Here is a 20,688-nt window from a genome sequence, read left to right as displayed (position 1 = left end):
GGACCCATGGGAACAGATATGCCCTCAGATGACCTGTGGAGTGTGTGTGACTTCAGTGTCAGTTACCTCCTATTGGACATAATGCATATACACACCACCCGTCACATGGTGGTCTCACAGATCTTTCATTAGCCAATTCAGCAGTTATTTTAAGTTGGAGATTATACATGACGATTGGATCGGATCAGAGCGAGACTGCAGTATTCTCCACACTGAAGGATGCTACAGCACCCAAGCATTACATCAAACCAAGGAATTTAATATCATATATAAATGTTAAACAATGTGGTAATCTAGGATTCCATACTTATACACACGTTTATGATTCATGTGTGTGTCTGACTATAAGCTTCTGGTGTTTGGGGTTCCCGTGAATATTTAATTGTTCATCAGAGCTATTCAATCATTTTTGGGAGTTCCATAAACGTATACTTCCGTTTTGGTCATTCGTGGAGATATGGGATGGGAACCTCCAAACATCAGACATAAATGTCAAAATGCTTCTGCTTTGGAATAGACTTGTGAAGATGTCTCATCGGAGACTCACTAAAAAGATATTTCATTGAGACATTTCACATCGTCATGCTTTTATGGGAACAATTGACTGTGAGAAATTGAGAATGAGGTTTACTTTTTGATTTACTGTCCTGAGGACATAAGGGAAGTACTTTTTAGTAAAATGTCCTCCATTTATGTTGGTTTTCTTGAGCAGGATGAATGTGACCAACTTGAGTTGTGCTTCAGGAAGGGGACTTTTTTTTTTTTAAGTTTAGCTTAGTTTAGACTTTATTTGAACAGGGCCAACACATGAACAGTGTTGCGTTCTTCATATCAACCCCATATCCTCTGCCTTTCGCCCTGACTCCGCCCCCTCTCAGTTTATTTTTTATTTTTTTTTATCTTTCTTCCCCTCTTTTTTCCCGATTTTTCTCCCATCCCACCCTTCCTGGTTGTTGCGTACTTTCCCCTACTGTTGGTCCGGGAGACCGGAGACTGTCCCATGCTTTCCTCCGACGCATGTGCAGCCTGGGGCAGGCCAACCTGGCCGCGCAGGTTCTCACCGGGGAGAGTGTAGCGTGTGGGAGGCCACACTATCTCTCCTTAGTTCCAACCCTTGCTGAGCAGGCGCCCCGACCGAACTGTAGGGGTCGCTGTCCACAACGCCCAGGACCCACCCTTCAGCTTTCCCACCCTCTGATACAGCCAATTGTATCAGTGTGAGAGGCCAGCTAAGCTGATAGCAACGCCGGGAGCTGGATTCGAACAGGCAAATCCAGTGTCTCCCGGTGTTGGTGACGAACGTAATCTCTGTGCGCCACCTGCCCCCCGACTCCGCCCCCTCTGACCCTGACGACTATGCCCTCCTGCCAGTGGTGCAGTGCTGGTATAACTCGGTATAACGGCGTTATACCTCGGTCACTGAGGCTGAAGTACGCGCAATCGCTTTTTACATGGCATTATCCAACCGGACTCCCGGAGAAGCATGCAGCTGCAGAGCCGCAGAGCCAGCAGCGCTCTCTGGGCCGCGCGCTGACGGCCGCGCTGTGAGGCAATAGTATCCAGCTGCAGGACGAGAGCAACCAAAAAAAACTGTGCATGCGCGCGCATGCGCGCGCACGCGCGTGGAGCGTTTGACCTACTGTCAATTTGCCACTGCACCACTGCCTCCTGCTCAACTCCACTCTCTCTGACTTCCTTGACTCACTGGCACCCGGGAAAACCATCACTGTCTCATTCACCACCTCCTCCCCCTGGTACACTCCGGAACTCCGTTCTATGAAGCAGACCGGCCGTCAACTTGAACGCCTCTATAAAAAAAACCATCTCACCATCCACGCCGACCTCCACAAACAGCACGTCTCCTCCTACCGTGATGCACTTCAAGCTGCCACATCTGCCCACTACTCCACCATCATCAACAGCAGCAACCGCAACCCCCGGACCCTCTTCTCCACTGTCAAGAAACTCCTACAACCCCCGGACAATAACTCACTCTCCTCCCCTGACCTCTGCAACTCGTTTCTCCTCTCCTTCAATAACAAAATATCTCAAATCAACAGCTCACTGACTGCCCGCATCGCCAACTCCCCCACCCTTGCCCCCCCCACTATCATTTCCCCCCCACCTGACTCCATCCCTCCCACCCCTTTTACTGCCTTCGCCCCAGTCGACTCCTCCTTCATCACGGACCTCATGACCACCTCCAAGGCCACTACCTGCTCCCTTGACCCCCTCCCCACTACTGTCACCAAGGCCTTCTCCCTGCTCTCATCCCCCACCTCCCTGCCCTCTTCAACCAGTCACTATCCCTAGGCCACGTCCCCTCCCTCTATAAACTCGCCGCTGTCACCCCTGTCCTCAAAAAACACACCCTCGACCCATCCAACCTCTCCAACTTCCGCCCCATATCCAATCTCCCTTTCTTCTCCAAAACACTAGAATGCATAGCTGCCTCCCAACTCCACTCCCATCTCCAGTCCAACACCCTCTACGAACCCCTTCAGTCTGGCTTCCGTCCTGCTCACAGCACTGAAACTGCACTGGTCAAAGTCATCAACGACCTCCTCATCTCCGCTGATGCTGGTGCCCTCAACATCCTGATCCTACTAGATCTTAGTGCAGCCTTTGACACAGTGTGTCACTCCATCCTCCTCCAAAGGCTGCACCAACTGGGTGTTGAGGGCACAGCACTTGACTGGTTTTCCTCCTACCTCACAGACAGACACCAATTCATCTCCCTCTCCGGCCACACCTCTTCCCCCTCCCCAGTCACACAGGGGGTCCCCCAAGGCTCAGTCCTCGGCCCCCTGCTCTTCGTCTGCTACATTCTCCCCCTTGGTCACATCATCCGTAAATACCACCTCAACTTCCACTGCTACGCTGATGACACCCAAATCTACATCAGTACACAATCCCCCCACAGCCCACCCCTCAGTCACATTGAATCCTGCATTGCTGAACTCCAAACCTGGATGACTCACAACTTTCTCAAATTAAACAGCAACAAAACGGAACTCTTCACTATCGGCACAAAAACCACCCTCAGCAGATCCGGACCCATCACACTCACCATCAATGACTCCACCATCACCCCATCCCCCCTAGTCCGAAACCTTGGTGTCCTCCTTGACCCCACCCTCTCATTTGACCCCCACGTCCGCTACATTGTCAAAACCTCTTACTTCCACCTCCGAAACATTGCTAAAATTCGTCACTGCCTCTCCCCCCCCGCCACTGAATCCCTCATACACACCTTCATCTCCTCCCGCCTGGACTACTGCAACTCCCTCCTCACTGGCATCACCTCCCACTCCATTCACAAACTGCAGATGGTCCAAAACTCAGCCGCCCGCCTCCTCACTAACACCCGTTCCCGTGAACACATCACCCCTGTCCTTCACTCTCTCTACTGGCTCCCGATCAAACAACGCATAAACTTCAAAACACTACTCCTCACCTTCAAAGCCCTCCATAGCCTGGCCCCCCCCTACCTGACTGATCTCCTTCTCCCCTACCACCCCACCCGTTCCCTCCGGTCCTCCTCCACTGCCTCCCTCACTGTCCCGACATCCAAACTCAAAAACTTTGGTGATCGGGCCTTCTCACGCACTGCACCCCGACTCTGGAACTCCCTCCCTCAGTCCATCAGAGACTCCCCTACACTCTCCACCTTCAAATCTTGCCTCAAAACCCACCTGTTCTCCCTAGCCTTCAACCCCCCCCCCCACCCATAACCCCCCACCCCCCTCCAACCCGATTGATGTCTGTTCCTATCGCTTTGTCTTTTTTGTGTTATCTCATGCTGCTTTTCCCTATTTCCCCCATGGTCTCATGTTCCTTTTCTGTTTCTTTGTTTTTACTATGTTCCTATAACTACTGTCAGCGACTTCGGGTCATTGAGAAGCGCTATATAAATACAATTAATTATTATTATTATTATTATTATAAGCACAAATATTCTGTATGCAGACAAACAGACACGAGAGCTATAGCCTATGTATGGCAGCATTTGGAGGGAGTATGCATTTGCAGACGTGTACACACATAAGCAGACATGTACAGACAATGTACAAACAATGATAAGACGTATTAGGTACACACGATCATACATGTAGGCAAGCAAGTAGACAGGGTTAGGGTCCTGAAGGGCTGTTGTGTTCACATGTGTAATTATTTCTTAACCATTCTTTTGAGATTGTGCTTGAATGATCTGTGTGTTTCAATATTTGCGAATGTGAATTGGTATGGAGTTCCAGGTCTTAGCAGCTCTCTGGAGAAGTTTTGATTGTTTGGGTCTATCTCTGATGAAAAGGTTATAAAACGTTAACGTTACGTGTCATCTGTATCTCTTCTTTGATGCATAAAAGCGGCACAGTGGTGTAGTGGTTAACACCCAGGTCTTTCTGTGTGGATTTTGCATGCTCTCCCCGTGCTCGCAAGGGTCCCCCCCCCCCCATAAGAGAAACCCAATGGAAAAACATGCACAACAGATCGCTAACGCTGTCGCGTCCCTGACGAAGACGGACAGGAGCACTTGGATTGGTCCCCGGGGCGCGGCCCCTCCCTATCAGATCCCGGCTGCCCTTGGGGGGGGGAAGGACGAAGGGATGGGTCAAGTGCAGAGACTCAATCGCATCGGCGACCCAACTAATTGCCTGTGTGTGTTCCTGTGTGTGTGCCGCTCCCATCGCAAATAAAGACTTCTCCAAAAGTCCAGTTATTATTATAAAACATCTCAAATATGCAGCACGACGACCATCGTCACCTCGTCAGATGACACGTGGGGAAGGGTTGGGTATCGAACTCGGTACTTTTAAGGGTAACTAACGACCGAATTACATCGGTGCTACCGAGTACCGATTCATGCTAGATCAATCGGTACCAGATTTCGGTACCTTTACATGTTTAGTATAAGAGTGTAATATACTAGACAAGAGGGAGCCTTTTCCACAAATATATATATATATATATATATATATATATATATATATATATATATATATATATATATATATATATATATATATATATATATATATATATATATATATATATTACTGTCCCGTCTCTTGGGTCTTTGGAAAGACCAGACGAGGTCAGAGAAGTTTGATAATATTTACTGAGGATGGCCAGATAATTTTGATATTTAAACACTTACACAACAAAATGTTCTAAATAAATAACAATGTTGAAATTGAGACGTTTTTACAACTGAAATAATGTGTTTTGTTAAGTACCGAAAAAAGGTACCGTCGGGTACTGATACCGAACTCCAGGATCTGGTAGTGGTACCAGTATCGATTGAAATGGGAACAGTACCCAACCCTAATACACATACAAGTGCAATTCAATAAATTATTGATTGATTGATTGATTGATTGATTGATTGATTGATTGAAAACTTTATTAACAGATTGCAGAATGGGTACAGTACAGTACAGCTCAATACATACAATTGTTAAGGGGATGCAGACCAGAGAAAGACTTTCGTCTTGATAAGCAGTCTAAGCAAACCATTACATATGTAACTGTATATAGATTCTACACTATATGCATTTGATAAGGGGATGACATAAGGGGATGACTATTAAGATGAGTCATTGTTGTGAGAGGATATGTAACAGGCAGTCAGTGACGCTGTTCTGAATATGACACCCTGTACTCGAACAAACACGACCAAACGGTTATGAGCTGTAATATAGTGGAGTCAAGAAAGTAAAATCATGGGGGCTAAACAAAAGGGAACCAGCACACTCTCCTGGTGTGTAGAGCGGCTAGAGCCACGTCCATAAAACCCGCCAGCCCCTCGGATGATGTCATTCAGTCCTCTCCGCCATGGCCGGATTATGCCACAGGGTCGCCTGATGGGTAATAATCTTGTTGAGCCTAAGCAGATTATTCACAGAGGCGGACAGCAGAGTGTTATGGTGGAGGGTAGGACTTTATTAATGAAGCGTTGTGTTGCGGCGTGGAGCGATACGGAGCGTGGCCGGTGACGAACGCCCTGCCACGGATCTCTCTGTGGAACGATGAGTGAACAAAGTATTTACACAGGGAGTAGAGACAGCACCAAGTGGGCGTTCTTTATACATACTGTATGGGGTTAGCAGCAGAGTGTATGAGAGATATGAGGTACAGAGTGTATGAGATAGATTACACTCACTGAGGGACACGAAGAAGTCAAGTCCGATGGGATTTGGGAATCTCAAATACAAATCGGGATTGGAATAAAAAAGGCATTTATATTAAACAATACAGAATATACAGCACTTCTTGGGGTCTGTAGGGTGAGCACTTATTCCCTCCCCCCTGAACATTTATGGAGATGTATGGGCCTTTTAAGTCAGTGATAAAAGTGTCTTTCAAGGATACAGTAAGTGAGCTCCTGCACTGATTATTATAGTTCAATATTCAATATTTGATCACCAAAACCCCCAAAAAGGACCCCCAAAAATCGGGCTTGCGCGCTTTGCGCGCTCGGTTCTAACACACACAGGTATAGTACCCTTTTCAACCTTTGAGCACCTGCCCCTCTAAATTCCCGTGCACCTCCCTGATGAGAGACGTGGGGTACAGAGTGTATGAGAGATATGAGGTACAGATTGTATGAGAGATATGAGGTATAGAGGGTATGAGAGATATGAGGTATAGAGTGTATGAGAGATATGAGGTACAGATTGTATGAGAGATATGAGGTACAGAGTGTATGAGAGACATGGGGTACAGAGTGTATGAGATACAGAGTCTGGGAGATATGATATATAAGCAGTGTTGGGACTAACGCGTTACAGTAACGCTGTTACTTTTGGCGGTAACTAGTACTTTTGAAATTCAGTAACGCAGTTACCGTTACTGAATGGCTCGTTACTGCGTTATTTGTATGTAGATTGGTAGCGAGTGGTAGTGATCCAGCGCAGTCCTCCTGACTCCTGTCTGTCACCTCACCTGCGGGGACAGGCTGTGGGCGTGTTTTGTTTACTATACCCTTGACTGTCATGGCGGCGCCCACTAGTCGCATTTTTACACATGGATATTATCACTATTTCTCTTTTGTCGAGCACAAAGAAGAGAACGTTTTAGTTCAATGTAATTTGTGTTTTGGCTCAAAGATCCTAGCTAGTAGCTGAGTCTAACGTGAACAGGACTCATCTGAAGCCACTCGCTTTCTGGGATCTAGTTAGCAGCACACGGCAAATGGGACTACTTGGAGAGAGAATATACAAAATGGAAATGAGATAAAGAAATTGAGGGGCTGGACTAACGTTACATCTCGACCACCGCAGACTTTGGTGAGTTCAGTGATGTGAATGCAAATTAATGGAAACTGATCAAGTTGATCAACATATTTTCACTGTAAGAATCTGCAAGGGAATCTCATCAATACTAATCAAACAATATAAATATAGTCCTTTCATGCATAATTGATATCCTAACTATTCTAACGTTGCAATGCACGATTGATATCTTAAACAACGTTGCAAGACGGTTATAATGAAACACTCCGATGACATCAAGGCTGTTCCTTCAACCTAAGCGGCGATACAATTAGGCACGGCGCATTTCTTATTACGTTGGGACTCGGGACAACATTTGTGTTTGTGTCAGATTTGTGTTTGTATCTAGACCACATTGCTTAGCAGAGTTCAGTGATGTGAATGGAAACTGTCAAGTTGATAGTAGTTACTAAATAGTTACTTTTCACAGTAACGCATTACTTTTGGGTGTAAGTAACTAGTAAAGTATCTGAGTTACTTTTGAAATGAAGTAACTAGTAAAGTAACTGAGTTACTATTTTTCAGTAACTAGCACAACACTGTATATAAGTCACGTAGATAGATGGGTGAGTCACAGACAGATAGAAATGGGGGAGTGGTGAGGGCTGTGTAATACGAAGGTATAGAGCGTATGCTGGTAAATCTCCCTTTTTGTTCCTCTGGAATGACTAAAACAAGTTATATAAAACATCAACAATCAAAATAAAATCGTTCACATGTACTACCTAGCAACATTGAAGCACTATCATTCATTCTATCAGTAACACTGAGGTTAGGGAATTGAGACTTTCCAAAGGATATAGAGACATATTATACATACATACATACTGTACATACATATGTAACGGTTGTGACAACGTCACCTCAAACTTCGATGCCCAGAGTGGGAGTTGAACCCCGGTCTCCCACACCGCAGGCAGCAACACAGACCGCTATACCAAGAGGTGAATCCACTTCTAAGTACTGGGTCTATGCGTCTTTTGAGGATGTGAGAGTGAGTTTAACCCATAGCACCGCTACTCACCCCAGCCCTTCGTGACTGTGCTTCACGATACCATCCTGGCACCGCTACTCACCCCAGCCCTTCGTGACTGTGCTTCACGATACCATCCGTTACACATACATACATACATACATACATACATACATACATACATACATACATACATACATACATACATACATACATACATACATACATACATACATACATACATACATACATACATACATACATACATACATACATACATACATACATACATACATATAATTTAATTTAATTACATTTCTATTTGTTCTGTTCATGGTAATGCACAGTTCCATAAAATAAAAAAGTATTTCATAATCAAATCTTGAACTGAAAGATATGTGTACAATTCTTTAAATCATTCCGTAGAGCATTCGACAGTTTCAGGCCACATACTGAAATACACATCTGCTTTAGAGTAGTCCTACATACTGATGCTTAACTTTACATTTCCTTCTATGGTTCTCGTCCCCAGAGCCAAAAACAAATAACTTCTGCAAGCTTTCTGGCAATACCCTTTGCCCTGTACATAACTAATACTATCTGTAACTCAACTATAATCTTTAAGTTTCATAAATCCTGACTTAATAAACAATAAGTCTGTTGCCGTGTTCTCTTGAATCTGCTTAATTGTGATGTAAGTGGTATTTCTTTGTGTTAAATAGCTCTACATTCTGACAGCCATCACTGATATAGAGTGTCTGGTCAGTAACATGGGTCTCCCAGTCCCTCCACTCTGCAGTAAACAGCCATCACTGATATAGAGTGTCTGGTCAGTAACATGCTCTCCCAGTCCCTCCACTCTGCAGTAAACAGCCATCACTGATATAGAGTGTCTGGTCAGTAACATGGGTCTCCCAGTCCCTCCACTCTGCAGTAAACAGCCATCACTGATATAGAGTGTCTGGTCAGTAACATGGGTCTCCCAGTCCCTCCACTCTGCAGTAAACAGCCATCACTGATATAGAGTGTCTGGTCAGTAACATGGGTCTCTCAGTCCCTCCTGCTCTGCAGTAAACAGCCATCACTGATATAGAGTGTCTGGTCAGTAACATGGGTCTCCCAGTCCCTCCACTCTGCAGTAAACAGCCATCACTGATATAGAGTGTCTGGTCACAGTGGTCAGTAACATGGGTCTCCCAGTCCCTCCACTCTGCAGTAAACAGCCATCACTGATATAGAGTGTCTGGTCAGTAACATGGGTCTCCCAGTCCCTCCGCTCTGCAGTAAACAGCCATCACTGATATAGAGTGTCTGGTCAGTAACATGGGTCTCCCAGTCCCTCCGCTCTGCAGTAAACAGCCATCACTGATATAGAGTGTCTGGTCAGTAACATGGGTCTCCCAGTCCCTCCACTCTGCAGTAAACAGCCATCACTGATATAGAGTGTCTGGTCAGTAACATGGGTCTCCCAGTCCCTCCACTCTGCAGTAAACAGCCATCACTGATATAGAGTGTCTGGTCAGTAACATGGGTCTCCCAGTCCCTCCACTCTGCAGTAAACAGCCATCACTGATATAGAGTGTCTGGTCAGTAACATGGGTCTCCCAGTCCCTCCACTCTGCAGTAAACAGCCATCACTGATATAGAGTGTCTGGTCAGTAACATGCTCTCCCAGTCCCTCCATTCTGCAGTAAACAGCCATCACTGATATAGAGTGTCTGGTCAGTAACATGGGTCTCCCAGTCCCTCCGCTCTGCAGTAAACAGCCATCACTGATATAGAGTGTCTGGTCAGTAACTCTCCCAGTCCCTCCACTCTGCAGTAAACAGCCATCACTGATATAGAGTGTCTGGTCAGTAACATGCTCTCCCAGTCTCTCCACTCTGCAGTAAACAGCCATCACTGATATAGAGTGTCTGGTCAGTAACATGCTCTCCCAGTCCCTCCACTCTGCAGTAAACAGTCATCACTGATATAGAGTGTCTGGTCAGTAACATGGGTCTCCCAGTCCCTCCACTCTGCAGTAAACAGCCATCACTGATATAGAGTGTCTGGTCAGTAACATGGGTCTCCCAGTCCCTCCACTCTGCAGTAAACAGTCATCACTGATATAGAGTGTCTGGTCAGTAACATGAGTCTCCCAGTCCCTCCACTCTGCAGTAAACAGCCATCACTGATATAGAGTGTCTGGTCAGTAACATGCTCTCCCAGTCCCTCCACTCTGCAGTAAACAGGAAATACATTTCCTGGTGTCCCTTTCCCACTTTTGCCCAACCAAATTTGCTGGCAGATTATTTTACTTGTTTGAAGCACATGTTTGTTTTTATTTCTTGTTTCTGTCATTTTTGCAGTGTGGAATTCTCTCTCCTGATTGGATAATGTGGGAACGGGATACCAGAAATGTATTTTCTGTTTATTGCAGAGTGGAGGGACTGAGAGACCCATAGTTACTGACCAAACACTCTATAACAGTGATGGCTGTCGGAATGTAGAGCTATTATTTTAACGTGTAGACCACTTATTTTAACAAAGGCAATACCACTTACAGCACCTTTAATAATACATTGTACAAAATAAAGAGGCACTAGAGAATCTAACAAGGATAGTTTACCTGTGTATTTTTGGGGTGTGGTGCCTTGTAGAATCAGCAAACTTCTGGCCACAAACGGTTTATCTGCGCAGAGTGGCAGGTGTTGAGCAGAGGTTCTAGAACAAGGCAGCCAGAACTACAGGATCCAAAGGGGCCATTACCCCCCCCCCCCCCCCCCAACACACACACACACACACACAAACCTTATATTCTCCACTTTGATCTCATTCCTGTAAATGTAAAATTACTGTAATGTTATGTAATTATCGTAATTATTGTATGATCATGTAAAGAATGTCACTATTAATTACATTCTCATTTTAACCAATGTACTTTTGGTAATGATGACAGTAATGACCACTTTTAAGTAGAAAAGCCTAACCAGGGACAGTGGTCGCAAATTAGCCAGAAATCCTTGGCTAGAAATCCTACAAGCAATGCATCTGTATCTTGTTATTGTAACCAGCAACAATGTTTTATTTTGCATTGTCCCTGGCAAATAAACAAAGAAAGAAAGAAAGAAAACTTATGGTAAAAAGGCATTTCAGTTATTCCTGTCCACTCTAGGTAAAATAAAGCGGGCCAACGTAAAACCGGAAGGATATTTACATTCTAATCCAATCCAATAGGATTGTAGGTTTATATTTAATAGCCTAAGTGCTGGAAAGTAGCTTTGCCTATACAGTGTGAAAAGCCTCATGTTTCCTATTCTCGTGAGCTTGTGACTGTGAGTTCTATTGTAGCAGAGCCCAGATTAAGCATAGTCCCCTCCAAACTCGTAGCCAAGCTCAGGGACCTGGGCTTGAACTATGACCTCTGCCAGTGGGTCTTGGACTTCCTGACGGGAAGACCCCAGGTGGTGAGAGCAGGCAACTGCACCTCCTCATCCATCACCCTCAACATAGGGGCCCCCCAGGGCTGTGTTCTGAGTCCCCTCCTCTACTCGCTGTACACACATGACTGTGTGGCTCAGCGGAGCAACAACACAATCATCAAATTTGCTGACGACACAGTAGTGGTGGGCCTGATCTCTGCAAATGACGAGAGGGCCTACCTGGAAGAGGTAGAGGATCTGGCGCGGTGGTGTCAGGAGAACTGCCTCTCTCTGAACGTCAGCAAAACAAAAGAGATGATTGTGGACTTTAGGAGGACGGGGGCCAGGGACTACAGCCCCCTCAGCATCGACTGGGCACCGGTCGAGAGAGTGAACAGCTTTAAGTACCTCGGAGTCCACATATCCGAGGACTTGACATGGACCACACACATTGACAGTGTAATGAAAAAGGCACGGCAACGCCTCTACTTCCTTAGGTGCCTAAGGAAGTTCAAAGTGAGTCAGAAGATACTCAAGAACTTCTACTCATGCACAATAGAGAGCATCCTGACTGGTAACATCACCTCCTGGTTTGGGAATAGCACCGCACAAGACCGTAGCACTCTCCAGGACATTTACAACAAGCGTTGCAGGAGCAAGGCTAAGAGAATAATCAAAGACTCTAATCACCCAAACAACTGCCTCTTTGAACTGCTGCGGTCAGGCAAGCGCTGCCGCAGTTTCATGGCCGGTACAGAGAGACTCAGAAGGAGCTTCTATCCCCAGGTCATCAGGATGCTCAACGACAATGGCACTATTTAACAACCTATCATCTACACTCACAGCACACACATCCACACGCACACACACACTATAAATAAACACTCATCGTAACACCCACTCTACTCACTTTAAACACTTTAACACATTTTATATTTATTAACAAAGAGATTTGCACTACAACTCATACCTCATTGCACCTTACCCTAAGTTGTACCTGATCCCATTGCTGCATTGTACCTCACTGTTACTATTTTCTTTTACTCTGTATTGTATATTGTATATATGTATATTGATTGACTGGACACTTTTTGTTTACGTACTCTTGACTTTGTTTATTTTATACTTTTTATCTATTTTATCTAGCACACTCTCAGGAGCTCATACAGAAAAAAGCGTTTCATGGAAAAATATTCTGTATTTTACTATGACAACTATTAGAGAAACTTGAAACTTGAAACTTGTTTCTTAAGCAACCAGGCCTACAACTTCTTTCTGGACAGAACAGGCTCCACATTACATTAGATTAGATTCAAATGAATTGTCACCATGCAGCACATGTACAGTACAAGGAAAATAAGTTTGGCATCTCACCAGAGTACAAATGTAATCAGATGTATGTATAGAGTTGTAATATTAATATGTACAGTGATACAGGTCTAAAGACAGTATTGTAGTAGTCATGCTGGCCAGGGATATGTACAGATATAGATATAGTATCTACAGATATGGAAAATGATTATGTGCAGGTATGTATTTATTATGTATTCATTATATAAAAGGATTATGTGCAGCTATGACATTAAATCGTAAATGGTGCATTTATATAGCGCTTTTATCCAAAGCGCTTTACAATTCTGTTCCACACATTTACCCATTCACTCACTGCAAGGTGCCAACCTGCTCATCGGGAGCAATTAGGGGTTAAGTGTCTTGCTCAAGGTCACTTCGACACACTGCGCGGGAGGAGCGGGAATCGAGCCGGGAACCTTCAGATAACCAGACGGCCGCTCTACCTCCTGAGCCACTGTGGCACCCAGACCAGTGTTTGCTTTGTTTGCACTGTTCCAGCTCTAATTTCAAACGTGTTTTCAGCACCATGGACAGCGATGAGCATATTGAGGGTCTTGGACAATGCTTCAAATGTGTCTTGGACAAATTGGAGACAGTGTTTCTTATTTTGAGGAAAAGGTTATCGGCCATGAGCAGCGATTATGGATGGATACATCATCACTTAACTAATCTAATAGGCTATAGACCAATTCATAATCCCTGTGAGTAAAGTGAGCCAAATTGTTGAGGTTTTATGCACAGTTATGAAATAAATTAGCTATTTCTCTTTGCTTGTTTTTCCCCAAGATAAAGTTTATTTAAACCCTATCAGGTCTAAGCCATCTTTTGGGATTTTTGGTTTGCGTGGTGTAATTGTATCAATGTAATAATTAGGGATGTCCGATATTATCGGCCTACCGATATTATCGGCCGATATTGGCATTAAAATGTAATATAGAAAATTATCGGTTCGGTATCGTTTTTTTCATTTATTTACCCAGGCAAGCAAGTAAGAACAAATTCTTATTTTATTTATTGTCAAAAGTATGTATAATGTTGTGTTAATTCCACAACAAGAGATATGTAATGTTAATTACCTGAAATTATTCCATTTGGGGGGGGGGGGGGGGGGGGGGGACCCTGCATATATCGGTATCGGTTGATATTCGTATCGGAAATTAAGAGTTGGACAATATCGGTATATCGGATATCGGTAAAAAAGCCAATATCGCACATCCCTAGTAATAATACATGTATAACCTCAACACTGTAATGCACAATCATGTTATAGACACATTCTTAACAGAGAACAAACTGCGCTATACGAATATGTATGCTACAGTAATGTCACATGCATGTATAAATAGTTATGTTAAGTTAAACAATTTTTTTATTGAATCTCTTTGACACCCATAAAACAATAGTGCACCAGACCTTTGGCTTTTGAAATATGTTCTTCTAGGCCTTGGTAGTCAGGAAAAAAAACTAAAGAAAACAAAAAACAAAACATGCTAGCCAACACACATCATAAACTATTTCCTCAAAGCTCCTTTTTTCGAGCTTTGTGATTGGGCACAGCTGTAGAAGAAAAGATCTTGCCGGGAGAGGCCCTGAAGATTGACTGACAAGCCGTCCCCAGGTGCTTCCCCAAGCTCTCTCCCAGTTCCCTATGGATGTGTGAGGCGGAAATGGAAACACACCTGCCCTCATTTATCAACAATTCTTAGAAAGTGTTCTATTTTCGTTCTTAACCTGTTAAGCCTTAAGGTCCCTCTTTCTTTTCTTTATCATAAATCGATCAATAGAGACCGTATTAGATCCCCAATTATCATGTCATGGGGTATCATTGGAAAGTCACACTCATTGTCTACAACCCTGTGCAAAGATTTTCGAGATCGCCAAATGATTGACGGAGCTAGAGCCCCGGGAGTCGGGGGTGGTAATGTGTACTTTTGTGTACTTTGGGGCACGCCTCACATATCGGCATGTAACTCGAGAACCGTTGAACGGATTTTGTCACCTGAAAGAACAATCGACAGGCAACAAATAGGGCTTTAATTCTATCTATATATTGTATTAAAATAAATGCACACCCGAGCCACTAGAGGTCGGCAAAGATCGTCCACATGTGGGCCCTTGGATGTTAAGAGGTCAATGTTTTTAAATATTCCCCCCCCCCACATCCATCCCTTTCCTATCTCCCCCCTCCACCGTATGTTTTTTTTAGCATAGGTAAAGTCTGTACCAGGTAGTATATTTGAGTCCCTATAGTGTGTCTTCCCTCGTCTTGCCCCCTTGTCTGCTTGCTCGCCACACAGCGGTCCATTAGAGTGACGCCTCTCGGCAGTACCGCGCGCCCCACTTTGTTACCAGTCGCTAGGCAGAGCTTTGTCTCGCTTGCCATTGTGAAATCACAGGCGATTTGATAGTGCGTGTCCCGTGCGCGTGTATATTTTCCCCAACAGAGTTTCACTTCCGCGATCTGATTGGCCACTGACCTTTTTTTCAGAACCAATCGCGTTACTCCTAACAATCGCGCCAGCAGGCTGTTACCCTAACCCTAACCTTAACCAACTAACCCTAACCCTAACCTTAACCCTAACCTTAACCAACTAACCCTAACCTTAACCCTAACCTTAACCAACTAACCCTAACCCTAACCTTAACCCTAACCTTAACCAACTTCGAAAGAGAGCGACTTCGAAAGAGTCGCCAAGCTTAACCAGTTTGTTAGGAGTAACGCGATTGGCGCTGAGAGAAACGTCAGTGGCCAATCAGATCGCGCAAACCAAACGCGGAAGTGCAACTCCGTTGGGGAAAATATACAGGCGTCCCACGCACCTGAATACTTGTTTGTTTCCGCATCTCTGATTGGCCAATGGCCAGGTCATGTGACATGTACGCCCAATCGTGGGACCGCAAGTTTCTACACTGGTTAAGCTTAGGCGCTCTTTCGAAGTTGGTTAAGGTTAGAGTTTGTCTTAGAGCATGGCGATAGAACGCCTGCCCTGATTCCAAACTCTAACCTTAACCAACTGTGAATGAGTCGCCTAAGCTTAACCAGTAATAAACTAGGCGTTAGGTAGTTTGCAGGCTGTTAGACCCGGAAATAGGCGCCGAACTTGCCGTCCCACGATTGGCGCACATGTCACATGACCTGGCCAATCAGAACGCAAACCTCGAACGCGGAAACAAACATTTGTTGTTGAAAGTATAGACGCGTCCCACGCGGTGATCTCCTGTAGCCAGAGTGTAAGTTCTGCACGGCGTGGTGGTTTTCAACGGTCAGCGTGACGCTGGCCGTTATTAAAATAGCCGTCATGGGGCAATTCAAAATAGAGCAGCAGCCCTTATTGAATTACATTGTTTGGTGACAGAAGATGGTCGCAGAATGTTCTAGAATGACTCCACATGACGTGCTGCAATGAGGTGTTGCAAGAACTTTGTGACTAAGGTAAAGAGGTTTAAATAAAGAAAGGCATGTGATGTGGGTAATCTGCCCTGTTGCCTGTAGGGATGGGGGGAAGCGAGCTTTTGGCTCTCGCCCCACTCACGTGCCTATTCTGTTAACCCTTTCACTACCACACCTTCTGTAGTGTGGTTGTGAAAGGGTTAACCCTTTGTTGTGTGGCAGTGAACGGGTTAACCGTCTTTATTGTCTCAGTGAAAGGGTTAACCCTTTGGTAGTGTGGTAGTGAAAGGGTTAACTGCTATGTCTTATTAATTAAATTACACATAATATGCCTCTCTCCTCTTCTTGTATGGTTTAAAGTCAGATGTCAGCGTGCACCACAGTGGCTCATAATACGAGCGTGAGTAAGTATAGCTGTAGTAATATTATCCACCTTTGTGGATGGTGCCTTGCACCCAAATATTTATATGTATGGCCATTTGGTGTTATTTTTGTGTGTACAGTTGAGCCATTGTGGCAAATACTACTGTTTGTGGGTGCCGCCATCTTGGCGCCTCTATCACCCTCGCTCAGTGCTGATAGGCCAAGGTACCGCCCAGGCCATCCCATAGAGTGCGATTCTCTGTCACCAGGCAAAGGTAAGCGGTCTGAGAAATCAGGAGATGTTCTACCCCGTATCCTATTGTGTTTTTGCACACTGTAATAAAACATTTCCAAATATAAATTTCCTCGACCAGTGACACTTCACTTGTCTATGTGATTTGTCAATCGTGGCAAAGACAGTCTCAAAATAAATCTCTTTGATAAATGCTGGTCTGGATTTAGGCACTACATAGGAAATATTTCACAGCATGTTGTAAGTTGACGATGAGATATGTTTGATATAGATATATTTGCACCTACATAGACAGGTGTGGCTGAATCTTTATATTTAGTTTTAGTTTATATTGAGTGTATTTCACCAAATGTACTTCCTTATTACTATTTATATCTCTAACTTCTTCTTTTTGATACCAACGCTTTTACTACAGCCCTTGTCTGAGGGTGGGGGGGGTCTGGTTTTTACTTTCTTTTTTTAATTATTATTATAATAAAAATATCTATAGCTACGTTTCACACTGGAGGGGGGGGGTTGTTCTGGGGATTTTTGGTGAAGGGGAGCTTCTAGAGAGGGTGGGGTTGGGGGGGGGGGGGGGGTAGCTTACAATATTGTCTAATTTGCCAAATTACTTAATTAATGTTGTAAACAAAACCATAAAACCAATAAACAAAAAAAATAGTGGCTAAGGTGGATAAAATCCCTTAATTGTTTGTTTGCAAAACTGGACATGGTATATAGGTAATACTGTCAATAATGGTCATGCAGCTAAAAATGTAACCCCATACCATGGGAAGAGCAACTGTATAGTAATGGTGGAAGAAGATGAAGATGAGAGATGAAGGTGTTATGCCTGGAGAGACAGTGTCACTTGATACACTGTGGTTAGTGAACACTGTTGATTTTATTTTGCGGGAAGAGTACGACTTACAAGCGGGGTGGTTAATTTGTCTGCCTCAGTGTTAGTGTTTTAGTTAGGTATTGCGTTAGTGTTTTAGTTAGGTATTGCGTTGGTGTTTTAGTTAGGTATTGCATTAGTGTTTTAGTTAGGTATTGCGTTAGTGTTTTAGTTAGGTATTGCGTTGGTGTTTTAGTTAGGTATTGCATTAGTGTTTTAGTTAGGTATTGCGTTAGTGTTTTAGTTAGGTATTGCGTTAGTGTTTTAGTTAGGTATTGCGTTGGTGTTTTAGTTAGGTATTGCGTTAGTGTTTTAGTTAGGTATTGCGTTAGTGTTTTAGTTAGGTATTGCGTTGGTGTTTTAGTTAAGTATTGCATTAGTGTTTTAGTTAGGTATTGCGTTAGTGTTTTAGTTAGGTATTGCGTTGGTGTTTTAGTTAGGTATTGCATTAGTGTTTTAGTTAGGTATTGCGTTAGTGTTTTAGTTAGGTATTGCGTTAGTGTTTTAGTTAGGTATTGCGTTGGTGTTTTAGTTAGGTATTGCGTTAGTGTTTTAGTTAGGTATTGCGTTAGTGTTTTAGTTAGGTATTGCGTTGGTGTTTTAGTTAGGTATTGCGTTAGTGTTTTAGTTAGGTATTGCGTTAGTGTTTTAGTTAGGTATTGCGTTAGTGTTTTAGTTACAGTAGGTATTGCGTTAGTGTTTTAGTTAGGTATTGCGTTGGTGTTTTAGTTAGGTATTGCGTTAGTGTTTTAGTTAGGTATTGCGTTGCTGTTTTAGTTAGGTATTGCGTTGGTGTTTTAGTTAGGTATTGCGTTGGTGTTTTAGTTAGGTATTGCGTTGGTGTTTTAGTTAGGTATTGCGTTGGTGTTTTAGTTAGGTATTGTGTTGGTGTTTTAGTTAGGTATTGCGTTAGTGTTTTAGTTAGGTATTGTGTTGGTGTTTTAGTTAGGTATTGCATTAGTGTTTTAGTTAGGTATTGCGTTAGTGTTTTAGTTAGGTATTGAGTTGGTGTTTTAGTTAGGTATTGCATTAGTGTTTTAGTTAGGTATTGTGTTGGTGTTTTAGTTAGGTATTGCGTTAGTGTTTTAGTTAGGTATTGCGTTAGTGTTTTAGTTAGGTATTGCGTTGGTGTTTTAGTTAGGTATTGCGTTGGTGTTTTAGTTAGGTATTGCGTTAGTGTTTTAGTTAGGTATTGCGTTGGTGTTTTAGTTAGGTATTGCGTTGGTGTTTTAGTTAGGTATTGCGTTGGTGTTTTAGTTAGGTATTGCGTTGGTGTTTTAGTTAGGTATTGCGTTGGTGTTTTAGTTAGGTATTGTGTTGGTGTTTTAGTTAGGTATTGCGTTAGTGTTTTAGTTAGGTATTGTGTTGGTGTTTAGTTATGTATTGCATTAGTGTTTTAGTTAGGTATTGCATTCGTGTTTTAGTTAGGTATTGAGTTGGTGTTTTAGTTAGGTATTGCGTTAGTGTTTTAGTTAGGTATTGTGTTGGTGTTTTAGTTAGGTATTGCGTTAGTGTTTTAGTTAGGTATTGCGTTAGTGTTTTAGTTAGGTATTGCGTTGGTGTTTTAGTTAGGTATTGCGTTGGTGTTTTAGTTAGGTATTGCGTTGGTGTTTTAGTTAGGTATTGCGTTGGTGTTTTAGTTAGGTATTGCGTTGGTGTTTTAGTTAGGTATTGCGTTGGTGTTTTAGTTAGGTATTACGTTAGTGTTTTAGTTAGGTATTGCGGAGATGTGATTGAGGACTCATGTATTGAGGAAAGCATGCATAGGATACAGAGCCATATCATTATTGAATCAAAGCACACTCAGTTTTATTTTAACCAGTGGTTTTGCAGTGATAGACATCAAAGAGGCAATCTTATTTGGCTTTTGTGCAATTACTAAACAGGTCTTGTCATTACATGGTTCTATATTCTTACAGCAAAAGAGAGGCTTGAATTATCTTTTGCAGGATTTTCAGGACTCGTGACTCGACTTGGACTTGAGCACTGATGACTCGGACTTGGACTTGGACTCAAGCATTGACTGCATTCGGACTTGGACGAAGACTCAATTGTTAATTGATAAAATACAGTTATTTTTATTTTTTTAATAGGCATTTGTTTGAGTATTGTGTCACAAAGTAAATCAACTCTGTGACCGCTGTGTTATTTATGTTTAATGTAGACCTTTTTTATTTGTATGTCAGCTCTTTGACTGCCAGAGTGGAGTGGACTCAACCTTGATGACTTGGCCTCGGACTCGGACTAGGGTAATGGGGACTCGACTCGGACTCGACTCGGGCTCTTCTTTGGTGACTCAGACTTGGACTCGGACTCGAACACTGGGGACTCGAGACTCGACTCGGACTCGAGGTTTAGTGACTGGACTACAACACTGGGTGCAGCATTGAACAGTGGAACCAGTCTGGTCCTTCCTTATGTAACCTTAATGGTTGAATATATAGAAACTGCGCCACTCTGTTAAGGGGAGAGACCCTCATTCATTGTTACACATTTATGTTCTAAGTTCCCAGATCACACAGTAAAATAACAGGCGTACAACAGAGGTTTTTGATTTTCCCAAGATTTGACACTTTATTAAATAAAAACACTAAAAAGGGATCATACCCAACTGGACCAATCTAGACCACCATTACTAGTAATTAAAAATAATATTGCACACAAACTCAGCACTGCACCTCTATAGAGCACACACACAGCACGTCTAATAAATAGGAAACATCACTGCACTGCTGGATAAAATACACAATAAAATAAAGCGGTCAGATGGCACAGAGGTAAAAATGGAAACTAATTA

This window comes from Notolepis coatsorum, assembly GCF_963971535.1.
Source record: "Notolepis coatsorum genome assembly, chromosome: 5".
Taxonomy (NCBI): Eukaryota; Metazoa; Chordata; class Actinopteri; order Aulopiformes; family Paralepididae; genus Notolepis; species Notolepis coatsorum.
The sequence above is the reverse complement of the archived record's forward strand: the minus strand, read 5'-3'. Positions refer to the sequence as shown.